Below are 15797 nucleotides of genomic sequence, written 5' to 3' on the forward strand. Positions count from 1 at the left end.
ATGATTTCTTCATTACAGGAACAATGGGTGTGGCCCACTCGCTCCAGTCCACCTTGGACAGCACACCCGAACGCTCCAGACTCTCCAGCTCTGCTTCAACGGCTGGGCGGATCGCGTAAGGTACCGGTCTGGCCTTAAAAAATTTTGGGTTTGCGTTATCTTCGATTTTTATCGTTGCCGTTACTCCTTTTAGAGTCCCAAGTCCTTGTTGGAACACCTCTTTCGCGTCAGTTAGAATCTTTGACAGTCATCCAGGTGTGACGTCATCATCCTTTTTATTAGTCACAGTCAGCGCCTAAATGGAATGCCAATCCAATTGTATTTTTCGGATCCATTCACGTCCCAATAATGGTGGTCCTCCATCTGGTAGCATATATAGATACAGTTTCTGTGTTTCCTTTCTGTTATATTTAACTGGCACCGTTATTTTTCCTCTGGGGTAGACCTTTTGCCCCGTGTAGGTCTTCAATACAATGGACGTGTCCTTTAAGGGTATGTGTGAGAATAGCCGCTCGTAGTCTCGTCGATTCATAACAGTTAGGGCTGATCCTGTGTCCAATTCCATCTTCACTGGGGACCCTGCTATCATGAGGGTGACCCAAATGGTTCGGTGATCTTCTTTTGCGATCACGTTGTGTAGCTTTAAACAACTTAGTCACCTGCTCCCGGAGTCCTTATCACTCTCCTGATCTTCCAAACTACTGTCTGTGAATTTCTTTACTTTCTTGTACTTTTCCTTAGTAGTTCTTGTAGCGTTGGTTTTCTTTCCTGACCTGCAGACTCTTGCTATGTGTCCCATTTTCCCACATTGCCTGCATACTTTGTCCTTAAACCAGCAGCCCTTCTGATCATGGGTTGTTCTGCCGCAGCGATAGCACTTTTCTGCTCCATACGCCATTTCGTTAGCGCTGTATTCTTGTGGTTTCTGTTGTATTTCCGCAGCTTCCCGTGCTGCTGCTTCGTAGGATACTGCCACGCTGAAAGCCTGTTCTAGCGTCAGGTCCTTTTCCGAAAGTAGTCGTTTCTGGGTTCCTTCATTCTGGAGCCCGCAGACAAACTTATCCCGTAAGGTGTCTGCCAGTCCTGCTCCGAACTGGCAGTGCTTCGATAACTTGCGTAGTTCCATAAGATAGTCAGCATTGCTCTCATCTTTGTGCTGGTTTCTTTTATGGAACTTGAATCTTTCTGCTATCAGCAGCGGTGTAGGGTTTAGGTGTTCCTGTAAGATATTAACAATTTCTTCAAAACTTTTCTCCATTGGTTTAGCTGGGGTAATTAAATTCCGCAATAGGCTGTACGTTCTCGCGCCCATCAAATTTAATAATACCGACGCCTTCTTTCCATCGGCCACCTCATTTGCCTTGCAGTAAACTTCAATTCTTTCCACATACGTGGTCCAGTCTTCTACCTCGTTGTCGAAAGCAGTGATACTGCCACTTTTCGGCATCTTGGGTGATTTAAAATGGCACCTCCCGCGCTTTTCCTTCTTCACCAATGGATTAAAATGGCGCCTCCTGCGCTTTTCCTTCTTCCCCAATGGAATAAAATGGCGCCTCCCGTGCTTTTCCTTCTTCCCCTTGCTGCCACGCTGCTCCTAGCATTCTGCAGGGTAATGGCGGCGACCCGCGGCTTCGGCGCGTCTCACTTTTCCTTCCCCTTGTTTTATTTTCGCTACGCTGCCCGGTTCTTGAGCACCGACCGCGCCCTGTGCGCTCCACCCTCTCTCTCTCTTTTTCTCCCGACGACACTGCACGGCCCCTTTGCAGAGCCATTCGATCGAGCTCGAGCCCGCCGCAGTCTGGAAGGGTCAGTGCACTACCTATCAGCACGATTTGCTGGAACACCTTGACTGGGGAGCCAAGCCCAGCTCTCCACAGCCTCTCCTGCAACTCTCCGAACTCCGATGGATCCTTGGGCGGTTGCCCGCGGTAGACGCCTGTTGTTCTGACTTCGACCTCCAAAAGCTTCTTCTCAGGGAAAGATCCCCGTGAGGTGATGCAGTACTGCAGGTGAGTTTGAACCTGTTCGTCGCCAATGTAGTGTCCGAGTATAAATAATACACGGACTGCAGGAGAACAATAATAACAGGTATTTACTGAACAGAGGGTAACTTAAGACTGACGTACAGAAGCCTGCTATGGCTTTATATACAGGGGTGGTCACTGCCGGTACTGCAGTATAGAATCAGTTCTTCTCTTAAAGGTACATACACAATAAGTATAAGCCCAATTGACACAATCTCTCCTCATACGTCATTCCTGCCATCCCAGGTATCAGCCTGGTGAATCTTCGCTGCACTCCCTCCATGGCAAGAACGTCCTTCCTCAGGTAAGGCGACCAAAACTGCACACAATACTCAAGGTGTGGTCTCACCAAGGCCCTGTACAACTGTAGCAAGACATCCTTGTTCCTGTACTCGAATCTTCTTGCTACGAAGGCCAACATACCATTTGCCTTCTTAACCGCCTGCTGCACCTGCATGCTTACCTTCAGCGACTGGTGCACAACACCCAGGTCTCTTTGCACTTCCCCTTCTCCCAATCTATTGCCATTCAAATAATAATCTGCCTTCCTGTTTTTGCCACCAAAGTGGATAACCTCACATTTATCCACATTATAGTGCATTTGCCATGTTTCTGCCCAATCACCCAACCTGTCCAAATCGTACTGAGTTTCACGACATCCTCCTCACAGCTTACCCTCCCACCCAACTTTGTGTCGTCTGCAAATTTGAAGATATTACATCCAATTCCCTCGTCCAGATCATTAATATATATTGTGAACAGCTGGGGTCCTAGGACCGATCCTTGCGGTACCCCACTAGTCAATGCCTGCCACTCGGAAAACGACCCGTTTATTCCAACTCTTTGCTTTCTGTCCGCCAACCAGTTCTCTATCCAAGTCAATACCTTGCCCCCAATCCCATGTGCCTTAATTTTGCACGTTAATCTCTTATGTGGGACCTTATCAAAAGCCTTCTGAAAGTCCAAATACACCACATCCACTGGTTCTCCCTTATCTATTTTACCAGTTACATCCTCAAAAAATTCCAGTAGATTAGTCAAGCATGATTTACCTTTTGTAAATCCATGTTGACTTTGTCCGATCCTGTCACTGCTTTCCAAGTGCTCTGCTATTACATCTTTTATAATAGACTCTAGCATTTTCCCCCACTACCGATGTCAGGCTTACCGGTCTATAATTCCCCGCTTTTTCTCTACCACCTTTTTTGAACAGTGGGGTAACAGTAGCTACCCTCCAATCCATGGGTACTGTTCCAGAGTCTATCGAGTTCTGGAAGATGACCAGCAATGCATCTACTATCTCTAGGGCCACTTCCTTAAGTACCCTGGGATGTAGATTATCAGGCCCTGGGGATTTATCGGCCTTCAGTCCCATCAATTTTCCTAACACCATTTCCCTACAAATACTGATTTCTTTCAGTTCCACCCTTTCATCAGGCCCTATGTTCCCCGGCATCTCCAGGAGGTTATTTGTGTCCTCCTTTGTGAAGACAGAACCAAAGTATGAATTTAGTTGGTCTGCCATTTCTTTGTTTCCCATTATAAATTCCCCTGATTCTGACTGCAAGGGACCTACGCTTGACTTCACCAATCTTTTTCTCTTCACATATCTATAAAAGCTTTTACAGTCAGTTTTTATGTTCCCTGCAAGCTTACTCTCATATTCTATTTTCCCTTTCTTAATTAATCCCTTTGTCCTCCTTTGTTGAATCCTAAACTGCTCCCAATCCTCAGGATTATTGCTTTTTCTGGCCAATTTATATGTCCTCTCCTTGGATCTTATGCTATCCCTAATTTCCCTTGTTAGCCATGGTTGAGTCACCTTTTTTGTTTTATTTTTATGCCAAACTGGGATGAACAAATTCTGTAGCTCATCCATTCAGTCTTTGAATGTTTGCCATTGCCTATCCACCGTCAACCCTTTGAGTGCCATTCCGCAATCAATCCTACCCAACTCGCTCCTCAGACCATCGTAGTTTCCTTTATTTAAATTGAGGACCCTAGTCTCCGAGTCAACTACTTCATTCTCCATCTTAATGAAGAATTCGATCATATTATGATCGCTCCGACCCAAGGGGCCTCGTACAACAAAATTGCTAATTAATCCTTTCTCGTTACATAATACCCAGTCTAAGATGGCCTGATCTCTGGTTGGTTCCTCGACATATTGGTCCAGGAAACCATCCCGTAAACACTCCAGGAATTCCTCCTCCACAGTATTGTTACTAATTTGGTCTCCTTGTATCACTTCGCAATCTCCTCTCAACCTTCTCTGCTCCAAGGAGAACCACCCCAGCTTCTCCAGTCTATCCACGTAACTGAAGTCCCTCATCCCTGAAACCATTCTTGTAAATCTTTTCTGCACCCTCTCCAAGGCCTTTACATCCTTCCTAAAGTGCACTACCCAGAATTGGACACAATACCCCAGTTGAGGCCGAACCAGTGTTTTATAAAGATTCATCATAACTTCCTCACTTTAGTACTCTGCCTCTATTTATGAAGGCCAGGATCCTGTATGCTTTTTTAAACGCTTTCTCAACCTGCCCTGCCACCTTCAACGATTTGTGCACATATACCCCAGGTCTCTCTGTTCCTGCACCCTTTAGAATTGTACCCTTTAGTTTATATTGCCTGTTCACATTCTTCCTACCAAAATGTATCACTTCGCACTTTTCTGCGTTACATTTCATCTGCTCCGTGTCCACCCATTTCATCAGCCTGTCTATGTCCTCTTGAAGTCTATCACTCTCCTCCTCACTGTTCACTATACTTCCAAGTTTTGTCTCATCTGCAAATTTTGAAATTGTGCCCTGTACACCCAAGTCTAAGTTATTAATATACCAGGAAACTTTGTGCTATCCGGCACCCACGGGACCGAGCTGCTGCCGTTGCCTCAAAACTTCCGGATAGACCAGCGTCAATGTTATCAGATAGGAGCTTTTCATCTCCGTATCTGACAACAAAGACTGTTGCTTAGCAACAGCTTGTCAACACTCGGCCCAGTAGCTTGGAAGCGTCTCTGAAGCTGTTGCTAAGATACAGAGACACCTTCCAGAGCCTGCCGTATCTGACCACAAACACTGTTGCTCAGCAACAGCTTGTAAACACTCAGCCCAGTAGCTTGGAAGCGTCTCTGAAGCTGTTGCTAAGCTACAAAGACGCTTTCCAGAGCCTGCCTGTGAAAAATATGCTAGGAGAAGAAAAAAAACCTAACCAAAACGGCTGCTGATTTCTGCCGTTAGATTGAAGCTGCCGGACATTCAACCTCCGGATAGCACAAAGTTTCCTGTATCAAGAAAAGCAGTGGTCCTAGTACCGAGTCCTGGGGAACACCACTGTACCGTCCTCTAACAACAAATTGTATTTATATAGGGGGAAAAATTTGGTTGCTTAGCGCCTCCAGTTAGCGCCCTAAGGGCACTAATGGGGCACAACGCAACTAGCGCCTGGGCGCAGCGATGTTTGCGCCGCTCGCGAAATTGACCAGAGTTTTTGCAGCAGCGCTAAACTCTACTGCCCCGATCTCTTGCGCCCGCAGATCGTGACGTCAGTCGAGCGTGCAACGCCCTAGTGGCGCCCCGGACCGGATATTGAGTGGCACCCCCCTCCTCTCCGCCTGCCGCAAGCAACGACAGGGAGACTGGAACATTTTCCAGTCAGGAGACCAGCATCGGACCTAGGAGTGAGCAGCGAGGTCAGGAGGAGGAGCTATAACCGGCATAAAAACCAGCGGCAGCGACCAGAGGCCCGAGACCAGCATCGGACCTAGGAGTGAGCAGCGAGGTCAGGAGGAGGAGCTATAACCGGCATAAAAACCAGCGGCAGCGACCAGAGGCCCGAGACCAGCATCGGACCTAGGAGTGAGCAGAGAGGTCAGGAGGAGGAGCTATAACCGGCATAAAAACCAGCGGCAGCGACCAGAGGCCCGAGGCCAGCATCGGACCTAGGAGTGAGCAGCGAGGTCAGGAGGAGGAGCTATAACCGGCATAAAAACCAGCGGCAGCGACCAGAGGCCCGAGACCAGCATCGGACCGAGGAGTGAGCAGCGAGGTCAGGAGGAGGAGCTATAACCGGCATAAAAACCAGCGGCAGCGACCAGAGGCGTACCAAATCAACAGCAGAGGAGAGAGGTAAAAAATAATCCAAGAGTGACGTCACCAGGAAGCAGGTAGGTGATTGGTTGGATTGGTTGGTGAGTATTTCTTCTTTTTATTACAAGCTTAAATTCGGCGGTTTTTTTCTAGGGTCTGTACTGTAAGGGAGACAGTTGGTTAACCATTAAACTGGTGTAATTTAGAGGGATTGATTTAATCTAATTAAATAATTTTTTTTTATAATTAATTACATAGAATGGAGCAGATGATGTGTTACTGTTGCGAGATGTGGGAGCCGGTAGACCCCATTGAGGCTAACGGTGATTACATCTGTGACAAGTGTCTGCTGCTACAGGATCTCCAGCTCCGTGTTGATGAGCTGGAGTCTGAGCTTCAGATACTGCGACACATCAGGGAGGGGGAGAAGTACCTGGACTCTGTGTTTCAGGAGGTGGTCACACCTATGAAGTTAATTAATTCAGATGTAGCCCATGGTCAGGGACTGGACGGTGTGACCACGAGTGAGGCAGGTACGGGGATCCAGAAGGTAGTGTTGGAGGAGCCGCAGCCCTTGCTCTTGTCCAACAGGTTCGAGCTTCTTACTCCCTGTGGAGACGGAAGCAGGGGCTGCAGGGAGGATGAGCAACCTGGCCACAGCACCGTGGAGAGGGGGGCCATTCAAGAGGGGGGAGTAAATAGAAATGTTGTAGTGGTAGGGGATAGTATTATTAGGGGGATAGATAGAGTTCTCTGCAGCCAAGAGCGAGAGTCCCGTAGGCTGTGTTGCCTACCCGGTGCCAGGGTTAAGGACATCTCCTCTGGGCTGGACAGAAACTTGGAGTGGGAGGGGGAGGATCCAGTTGTCGTGGTCCATGTTGGTACCAACGACATAGATAGGACAAGGAAGGAGGTTCTGCTGAGGGAGTTTGAGCAGCTAGGGGCCAAATTAAAAAGCAGAACCACAAGGGTAATAATCTCTGGATTATTACCTGAGCCACGAGCGAATTTGGCTAGGACAAATAAAATAAGAGAGTTAAATGCGTGGCTCAAAGACTGGTGTGGGAGAAATGGGTTTTGTTTCCTGGGGCACTGGCACCAGTACTGGGACAGGAGGGAGCTGTTCCGTTGGGATGGGCTTCACTTGGCCAGTGCTGGGACTAGAGTCCTGGCGGATCATATAACTAGGGCTGTAGAGAGGGCTTTAAACTAACTAGTGGGGGGGAGGTTCCCAGAGAGCAAATAATACAAATGACAACATAGACTTAGGTAGCAGTGGGGAAATTAAAAACCAGAGCGTGTCAGGAAGGGGTAGAAGGTGTGGAGTAAAAGGTAAAGTAATAAAAAGGGCAATAGCAGGAACTAAGTGTCACAAAACATATTTGAAAGTTCTCTATCTGAATGCACGTAGCATTCGTAACAAAATAGACGAGTTAAAGGCACAAATAGCTACATATGGGTATGATCTTGTGGCCATTACAGAAACATGGCTGCAGGGTGACAATGCCTGGGAATTAAACATACCAGGTTATTTAACAATCAGGAAGGACAGGCAGGAAGGAAGGGGAGGTGGGGTGGCTATGTTAATAAAGGAAGGAATCACTGTAATACAGAGAAATGATATTGGGTCAAAGGATCAGGATAATGAAACAGTTTGGGTGGAGATAAGGGGAAAAAAACACTAGTGGGTGTAGTATATAGGTCTCCGAACAGTCGCAACTCGGTTGGACGGAGTATCAATCAGGAAATAGTTGAGGCTTGTAATAAGGGAACATCTATAATTATGGGGGATTTTAACTATCATATAAATTGGACGAATCAAATTGGGCAGGGCTGCCTTGAGGATGAGTTCATTGAGTGTATTAGGGATGGGTTTCTTGAGCAGTATGTAACTGAACCAACCAGGGGGCAAGCAACCTTAGATCTGGTCCTGTGTAACGAGACAGGATTAATTAAAAATGTCCTAGTAAAGGATCCCCTTGGAATGAGTGACCATAACATGGTTGAATTCCATATTCAGTTAGAGGGTGAGGAGGCTGTATCTCAAACAAGCGTGCTAAGCTTGAATAAAGGAGACTATGAAGGTATGAGAGCGGAATTGAGTAAAGTGGATTGGGAAAATAGGTTAAAGGATAAGACGATACATGATCAGTGGTGTACATTTAAGGAGTTATTTTACAAATTCCAAAAAAAGTATATTCCACTGAGAAAAAAAAGGGTGTAAAAGAAAAGACAGCCATCCGTGGCTAAGTAAAGAAATTAAGGATAGTATTCGACTAAAAACAAGGGCATATAAGGTAGCCAAATCTAGTGGGAGGATAGAGGATTGGGAAAACTTTAAAAGACAGCAAAAAATAACAAAAAGATTGATTAAGAAAGGGAAGGTACATTATGAAAGTAAATTAGCAAAAAATATAAAGACAGATAGTAAGAGTTTTTATAGTTATATAAAAAGAAAAAGGGTGGCTAAAGTAAATGTTGGTCCCTTAGAGGATGAGACCGGGAAATTAATGGTGGGAAATATGGAGATGGCAAAAACACTGAATGAATATTTTGTATCAGTCTTTACAGTAGAGGACACCAAGAATATCCCAACACTTGACAAGCAGGGGGCTATAGGGGGGGAGGAGCTAAATACGATTAAAATCACTAAGGAAGTAGTACTTGGTAAAATAATGGGACTCAAGGCGGATAAATCACCTGGACCTGATGGCTTACATCCCAGGGTTTTGAGGGAAGTGGCGGTAGGGATTGTGGATGCATTGGTAATAATCTTCCAAAACTCCCTGGACTCAGCAAAGGTCCCGGCAGACTGGAAAACTGCTAATGTAACACCCTTATTTAAAAAGGGCAGTAGACAGAAGGCTGGAAGCTATAGACCGGTTAGCCTAACATCTGTGGTAGGTAAAATTTTGGAGTCCATTATTAAGGAGACAGTAACAGGACATTTGGATAATCATAATTTAATAAGACAAAGTCAGCATGGTTTTATGAAGGGGAAGTCACGTTTGACAAATTTGCTGGAGTTCTTTGAGGAAGTAACATATAGGGTGGATAAAGGTGAACCAGTGGACGTAGTGTATTTAGAGTTCCAAAAGGCATTTGACAAGGTGCCACACAAAAGATTATTGCTTAAGATAAAAAATCACGGGATTGGGGGTAATATTCTGGCATGGATAGAGGATTGGCTATCTAACAGAAGGCAGAGAGTTGGGATAAATGGTTCATATTCAGACTGGCAATCAGTAACCAGTGGTGTTCCGCAGGGGTCAGTGCTGGGTCCCCAACTCTTTACAATCTATATTAACGATTTGGAGGAGGGGACCGAGTGTAACACGTCAAAGTTTGCAGTTGATACTAAGATGGGAGGGAAAGTAGTGAGTGAGGAGGACATAAAAAACCTGCAAGGGGACATAGACAGGCTAAGTAAGTGGGCAGAGATTTGGCAGATGGAATACAATACTGGAAAGTGTGAGGTTATGCACTTTGGCAGGAAAAATCGTAGAGCAAGTTATTATCTTAATGGCAAGAAACTTGAAAGTACTGAAGTACAAAGGGATCTGGGGGTCCTGGTGCACGAAACTCAAAAGGTTAGTATGCAGGTGCAGCAAGTGATTAAGAAGGCCAATGGAATGTTGGCTTTCATTGCTAGGGGGATAGAATATAAAAATAGGGAGGTATTGCTTCAGTTGTACAAGGTATTGGTGAGACCGCACCTGGAATACTGCATACAGTTTTGGTGTCCATACTTAAGAAAGGACATACTTGCTCTCGAGTCAGTACAAAGAAGGTTCACTCGATTAATCCCGGGGATGAGGGGATGGACATATGAGGAGAGGTTGAGTAGATTGGGACTCTACTCATTGGAGTTCAGAAGAATGAGAGGCGATCTTATTGAAACATATAAGATTATGAAGGGGTTGGATCGGGTGGATGCAGGGAGGATGTTCCAGATGATGGGTGAAACTAGAACTAGGGGGCATAGTCTTAGAATAAGGGGCTGCTCTTTCAAAACTGAGATGAGGAGGAACTACTTCACTCAGAGGGTGGTAGGCCCATGGAATATGCTGCCCCAAAAAGCTGTCGAAGCTACATCATTACATAAATTTAAAACAGAAATAGACAGTTTCCTAGTAGAAAAGGGAATTAAGGGTTACGGGGAGCGGGCAGGAATTTGGACATGAGTCTAGGTTCGGATAGGTCATGGCCCTGTGGGTAGCGGAGCGGGCCCAGGGGCCGTGTAGCCTGATCCTGCTCCTGTTTTCGTGTGCCTAATGCTGTTAGATTCAGGAGATAGTCCTGTCATAGTGGATTGGCGGTTAGGATCAGATCAGCCATGATCTTATTGAATGGCGGAGCAGGCTCGAGGGGCCAATTGGCCTACTCCTGCTCCTATTTCTTATGTTCTTATGTAAGGGGCTGGGGGAGCGCTATTTAAAGACGTCCTCTTCCTGCCTTTTTTTGTGGGAGACATTTTTGCACCACTCATTCTGAGAGAGAGAGAGACTTCTGCAGAGAGTCAACGCTGTGTGAAGTAGTTTTGGCTACCGAGCAGCACTTTGCAGGTTCTTTTGGATTTGACCTTCATTACTTCGATTATCAAGAGACTATGGGGGCTGCACTGATTCAGGGCGTCGTCCTGCACCTGCAGAATCGGAGGCATCAGAGACGCAGAGGGTGGCAATCATGGCCAGAGGGAGGAGGGCCAACAGGCCTCTGCACAGGAGACCTTACCCTCCCAGGGTATTCTGGGAACAATTCTCCTACATTTATTTGTCTGAGGAGCAGTGTTTGCACAGGCTGCGCTTCAGCAAGGAGGTGGTCACTGAGCTTTGCCACCTGCTGCAGCCAGATCTGCAGCCTCAACTGAGGACCAGGACATCTCTGTCAGTGGCCATGAAGGTCACAGTGGCTCTGAATTTTTATGCAACCGGCTCCTTTCAAGCAGCTACTGGGGACATCGCCAATATCTCCCAGTTCGTGGTCCATTGCTGTATCTGGCAGGTCACAAATGCCCTCTATAAAAGGAGATGCCAGTACATCTCTTTCCCGATGACCCAGGCCAAACAGCATGAACGCGCATTGGGATTTGCAAGGATAGCGGGCTTCCCCATGGTGCAGGGCGCCATTGACTGCACACGTGGCATTGCTGCATCGCAGGAGAATGCAGAGGTTTTCCGAAACCGCAAGGGGTTCCACTCCTTAAATGTCCAGTTGGTGTGCGACCACAGACAGCTGATACTCGCCGTCAATGCCCGCTATCTTGGCAGCAGCCACGATGCTTTCATCCTGCGCCAGACTGGTGTGCCAGAGCTTTTCCAGGCAGCGCATCAGCCAAGTGGTTGGCTCCTCGGGGACAAAGGTTATCCACTCTGCACCTGGCTGATGACACCGCTCCGTAACCCCAACACCCTTGCTGAGCTGTGGTGCAATGAGAACCATCTCGCCACCGGGAACATCATTGAGCAGACGATCGCTGAGCTCAAGCAACGGTTCCGCTGTCTGGACCACTCAGGAGAAGCCCTGCAGTACTCGCCTGAGCAAGTCTCCCTCTTCATATTGGTTTGCTGCATTCTTCATAACCTTGCAATCCTCAGGACCCAGCCAATGCCACCAGGCCTTGGTACACCACCGGAGGAGGAAGATCAGCAGCAGCACCAAGGCAGGAGGGAGGCCCACAATGTTGAAACTGCAAGGGCCGTCCATCAAAGACTAATAACAAGCCGCTTCTAGGCCCCTACTCAGGAAATGGCTTCTGGCATGGAGAACAACATGATGGAAAGCAACCCGCAACCCCTATAGCCAGCCAAGGCAGCAATGATTCCAAAGGCCAAACATGTACATTTTGAATACAACTTTTTTATTTTACAAACTGTGTGTGTCATTTATTCATGACAAACTAATAGTTAATGATTTTTTGTGTTTGTTTCTAACATAACTGGTTCTCACAACCTGGAGATAATGGCCAAAACACTAAACAAAAGTAATTACACGAACCTCGGCCTTTAATAAAAACATTCCCAACATTTCGTCAGACCTCCTACTTTTTGCCCTTCCAGGGTGATCTCCTTCCCTTGCCCACTTCCCACCCTACTGCTCCTCCGTAATGGGGCCCCAGTGGCTGCAGCAAGGCTGCTGGAAGGCTGCTGAATGTCATATCCAGAGACCACAGATGCCCTTGAAGGACACCCTCGACCAGCTCTGGGCCTGGAGGGCCCGGCTGCAGACTGCACCAACTCTGCATGGGCGGCAGCAGTCTGGGCTACAGGCAGTGGCAAGTGCAATGGGGAAGTGACAGTAGTGGCAGCAGGAATACTGTCATCTTGAGAGAGGACAGCACCTCCCTGCTCAACCGACAGCCTGGTACTCCCACGGGGCAGCACCTCAGCATCTGGAGCAATCTGCTGCGGCACCGTGAGAGCCCCAGGGCAATGTGTCCGAATCAGCGACGATGGCAGCAGTCAGTGCTTGCATGGCCTCAATCTGAGACTGCATGAGAGCAGTCTGAGATTGGATCACAGCAGCCAGTGACTGAATTGCAGCACTAAGCATTTGCGTGGCGTCTGCCTGTGCTGCAGCGTAGTGCTCCACACTTCTTGTTAGTGCATCAATGCTTTCGGGCACCCATCCCACTGCACCCATGAGCTGAGTGTGCATGTCCACCGCCTGGGTGTTCATTTCAGCGATGAGTTGCTCCTCCTCTGCGTCCAGTGCAGCAGGGCTCGCTGGCCTACTCTTCCTCCGGGGAGAAGGCCCCCGAGCTTCCCTACCCCTATCGCATTGCTGCAGCCCGGTGGGTCCCGGAGATTCGCCCTCATCAGACCCTTCCCCCCCTGCTCCCCTCCAGGGAAGACGTGGTCCCAGTGTGGGCATGGGCTTCCTCGGGAGAGGGTGGCACTGAGGCTCCGGCTTCCTCGTCGCCTGCGGCTTCGCTCCCACTGGCAGCTTGAGGGCCCATCTCCTCAGCTGGTGAATCACCATCTGAAAGCAGGGAGGTACAAGAGTGGCTTTAGCGTGAGGACAGGGGGGCAGTAAGGGAGGAAGGAGTGGAGCGATTTAGTAAGTTGGATTGAAAGTGTAAAAGGCTGGTGTTGTGAGGGACAAGTGGAATGAGAGAGGAGAGGAAGCTGATGACCTTACCATTGCTGTCCCAAATGGGACCGATCACCTGGCTTGCCACAATCTTGTGGACGCGTGCCTCAAGAAGATCGCTGAGGGGTTGCAGCTAAGGCAGCCTTCCACCCGTCCGTTGCTGCTGTCTCCTGTTATGAGATAGCTTGGCCTGCAAGAAAAAGGATGGCGTCTGAGTAAATATACAGCCATGGTCTTGCCTGATGTGCCTCCCATAGTTGAATAGCCCTTAATGTATGCAAGGTGTGGAATGTGCATGTGTGTTTTATGAAATGGCCATAGGTCTTGGATGAGTGTTGGGCATTGGGGTTTTAAGACCCTCTGGCCATAGAGTGAGGTTGAGATGGAGGGATGGAGAGGTATTGAAAAACAGCCACTCACCCCGACGACCTGAGTGAGGTCGTTGAACTTTTTGCGACATTGAGTATGGGTCTTGGGCACCATGCTCCTGGAGGAGACGTGCTGAGCCACCTCCCTCCACACTCTTCTGTAGTCGCACGGCAAGTGCCTCCTGCCACTCTCTGGGTACAGTATAGCTCTTCTGCGCTCCACCGTGCCAACCAGAGCCTCCAAGGCCCGGTCACTGAAACGCTGAGCTCGCTCCCTCACCCTCTCCATAGTTCTTGGCTGGAAATTTCAGGCACAGGTCTGGCCACGACAAGAATCAAGCCTGCAATGAGCAGGGTGTGTCTGGAGAGCAAGATCGACCCTCCACTTTAAGAACTGGCCGGCGCCAGTGTGTCTGTGTTCCATTGCTAATTGACATCATCTGCGCTTCACCCGCGCTCTGAGTTAGCGTCTCGTTCCTCGGTCTTTGCGCCTTAAGACAGGTGTGTAGCGCCTGATTTAGTGCTCCAATCACCTCCGGGGGTGATAAAAGCCAAGTTTGCAATCGGAGGCGATAATTAGCACCAGGCGCTAAACTTTGTGCCCGGCCGATAATTGCGCCCCAAATGGGGCGATACCGAATTTCTCCCCCTCCATAGTGCCTTGAACGTATAAAAGGTCCCAAGGCGCTTCAAAAGACTGTTATAAGACAAATACTTGACACTGAGCCACATAAGAAATTAGGGCAGATGACCAAAAGCTTGTTCAAAGAGGTAGGTTTTAAGGAGTGTCTTAAACAAGGAAAGAGAGCTAGAGAGACGGAGAGGTTTAGGGAGGGAGTTCCAGAACTTAGGGCCTAGGCAGCTGAAGGCACGGCCACCGATGGTTGAGCAATTCTAATCAGGGATGCTCAAGAGGGCAGAATTTGAGGAGCGCAGACATCTTGTGGGGTTGTGGGGCTGAAGGAGATTACAGAGATAGGGAGGGGCGAGGCCATGGAGAGATTTGAAAACAAGGATGAGAATTTTGAAATCGAGGCGTTGCTTATCCAGGAGCCAATGTCGGTCAGTGAGCACAGGGGTGATGGGTGAACGGGACTTGGTGCGAGTTAGGACACGGGCAACCGAATTTTGGGTGACCTCAAGTTTACATAGGGTAGAATGTGGGAGGCCAGCCAGGAGTACATTGGAATAGTCAAGTCTAGAGGTAACAAAGGCATGGATGAGGGTTTCAGCAGCAGATGGGCTGAGGCAGGGATGGAGTTGGGCGATTTTACGGAGGTGGAAATAGGCGGTCTTAGTTATGCCATAGATATGCGGTCGGAAACTCATTTCAGGGTCAGATATGACACCAAGGTTGCGAACAGTCTGGTTCAGCCTCAGACAGATGCTAGGGAGAGGGATGGAGTCTAGGGAATGGCTACTACTCTGTTTCCTGTCACTTAGCCAATTTCGTATCCATGCTGCCACTGTCCCTTTTATTCCATGGGCACACATCCAACCACGTATCTGCGCCATCACTAAGACCGCCTATTTTAAAATTATCTTCCTTGTTTTCAAATCCCTCCATGACCTCGCCCATCCCAATTTCTATAACCTTCTCCAGCCCTACAACCCTCAGATAAATCTGCGCTCCTTCAATTCTGGATTCTTGCACATCCCCGACTTTAATTGCTCCACCATTGGCGGCCGTGCCTTCAGCTGCTGAGGGCCTAAGCTCTGAAATTTCCTCCCTAAACCTCTCCGCCTCTCTACCCTCCTTTAAGATGCTCCTTAAAACCTACCTGTTCTGCTCTTATCTCTTTGTGGCTCAGTGTCTAATTTTGTTTGATAACGCTCCTGTGAAGCGCCTTCGGACTTTTTACGATGTTAAAGGCACTATATAAATGCAAGTTGTTGTTGTTTAAACCTAATTATATGATGATCACTATTACCCAGATGCTCTTCCACTGAAACACACTCCACTTGCCCTACTTTATTCCCTAGAACTAGATCCAGCACTGCTTCCTTCCTCATTGGGCTAGAAACATACTGATTAAAAAAGTTTTTCTGTACACAATTTAGGAATTCTTCACCTTCCTTGCCTTTTACACTGTTTTTCCCCCAGTCTAGATTAGGCTCATTGAAGTCCCCTGCTATTACTGCTCTATTATTTTACATTTCTCTGAAATTATCCTACAGATTTGCTCCTCTGTCTGCTTCACTATTTGGGGGTCTATAGTAAA

The 15797-nt window shown here is 47.9% G+C and overlaps 1 protein-coding gene across 1 annotated transcript in view; it reads right to left on the reverse strand.

Annotated features, from left to right (window-relative positions):
- The window catches only part of dlk2 (delta-like 2 homolog (Drosophila)), an 82474-nt gene that overhangs the window by 45076 nt on the left and 21601 nt on the right, over positions 1-15797 (reverse strand). The window lies entirely within an intron of this gene.

The sequence above is a fragment of the Somniosus microcephalus genome, chromosome 9, assembly GCF_052327205.1.
Source record: "Somniosus microcephalus isolate GS21.2 chromosome 9, FLI_Smic_1.0, whole genome shotgun sequence".
NCBI classification, from domain to species: Eukaryota; Metazoa; Chordata; class Chondrichthyes; order Squaliformes; family Somniosidae; genus Somniosus; species Somniosus microcephalus.